Here is a 1,893-nt window from a genome sequence, read left to right on the forward strand (position 1 = left end):
CCCTTTCACAGGGGTTGCCTGATTCATCACAGTAGCAAAATGACAGTGATGAAGTAGCAACAAAAATAATTTTACCGTTGGGGGGTCACCACAACACGAAGAACTGTATTAAAGGGTTGAGGCATTAGGAAGGTTGAGAACCACTGATCTAAAAGGTGATCAAAATCTCATGCCTGCAAGTTAAATTTTACGTACCCTAGGTTCATTGGTATATGTTCAACTTAAAGTTACCTTTATAGCAAAGACTTCATTAACTATTACCTCCTCATCTCCACACTCACAAGAATAAATATCAGGAACAAAAATTAAGGATGAGGTGAATTTCAAACCACGCTGTTATTATTATTCTCTCTTTTTAACTGATCACCTATAAGCATGCAAACAACTGTCCTCTAAATGACACCCCTTCCATCGTCTCTTGGGTATCAACAGGAGGAAGGGGACCGGATCACAATGATCGACACATAACCACACACTCCTCTCAGGGGCACGAACAATAGAAACCATGATACAGGGAGACAGCAAATAATAATTTATAATTTATCAAGGGGTCACGAGGGTGGTGGGGGAGGGAAAAAAGAGGAGCTGATACCAAGGGCTCAATAGAAGGAAAATGTCTAGAACAGAATGATGGCAGCATATGTACAAATATGCGTGATAAAGGGCATCAATCTGTACTTCTCTCTTCTTCCAGAGCACTTCTCTTAAGCAGTGTGTGTGTGTGTGATGCACAACACGAGGTAGGAAAGGCCATCTTTAATAAATTATCTTCTTCATTGCAGACATTTTCTGAAAATAAAACCTGACAAAAGGCAAAACCAGACCTGCTAAGGGCCAGAGGGTTACCCGTTCATCAGGAGTGCTGAAACTAGGCAGAGCCTTGATGACCAGGCCCACCTGGGCTGGGCATTAGGAACGCCTTCCTCCACTCTCCTTTGCCCATTCTTTGGACCACCCATTCAGTCTTGCTGGGACAAGGGTTGCTCGGTTCCACCCACAGGGACGTGCGGCAGCTGTGGAAGGCGTGATTGCATTCTCCCGGACCACAACACAGTGCTCTTGTTGGGTTTCCGCTTGACCTCTAAGGCAGCCTCCATCACCTGGACCCTGCGGATGGCGCAGGTATCGCACTCTGCATCCCAGCTCCACCCACCACCGAGTTCCACTTTTTGAGGGAAAACATTTGATCGGCTCCCATCTTGGAGCCTGCGCCCCCAGAAGTGAGAGGAGAGGACGCCTCATGAGATGACCATTTCATCTCAGGTTCCTGGCGGCCTTCCACGTTGACCATGGTGGTGGTGCAGAGCTGGGAGCAGGGACGTTGACCTGGGGAGGAGGGTCGCTATGGCGGCTCCGGGGGTGCCGCCGGGCAGGACCACGGAAGCAGATCTTGAACCGACAGTCTCTAGAAGGAAATGACCTCTTGCAATTTCTTGGGGAAGAAGGCTAAGATTCGTTTCTCTTCTCTTCTTTGTGGAGAAGTACTTCTGACCCACCGTGAACCCTACTGGTGGTCTGACCACGGCTTTGGGTTCAGCCCCTGCCTGGAATAGGGGTAGAAGGAAGAGCCCCAAGGGAGTGAGAGAGGAGGAGGACCTATGCACCTGCTGGACCAGGAAGCCAGCACTGGGCTCAGGGACCTGGGAACGGAGGTGCGCAGACCTGTTGGGAAACAAGCTATAATGAAGCTCCAGTCACCAGCAGCGTGGCCTTGCCCAGTGATTCACTTCTCTGCCACCCATATCCTGATGTACACAATGGAAAGGAAGTCTAATTCCCAGAAATGTAGTGAGAGAAAATGAAATACCATGTAGTATATAAGGTATATTATATAATAAATAAGACAAGAGAACTACAAAACACTTGTTGAAAAATGGAATGAAAAGGTAATGA

The sequence above is a fragment of the Echinops telfairi genome, unplaced genomic scaffold (assembly GCF_000313985.2).
Source record: "Echinops telfairi isolate 266 unplaced genomic scaffold, ASM31398v2 ScPeMD7_2573;HRSCAF=3158, whole genome shotgun sequence".
NCBI classification, from domain to species: Eukaryota; Metazoa; Chordata; class Mammalia; order Afrosoricida; family Tenrecidae; genus Echinops; species Echinops telfairi.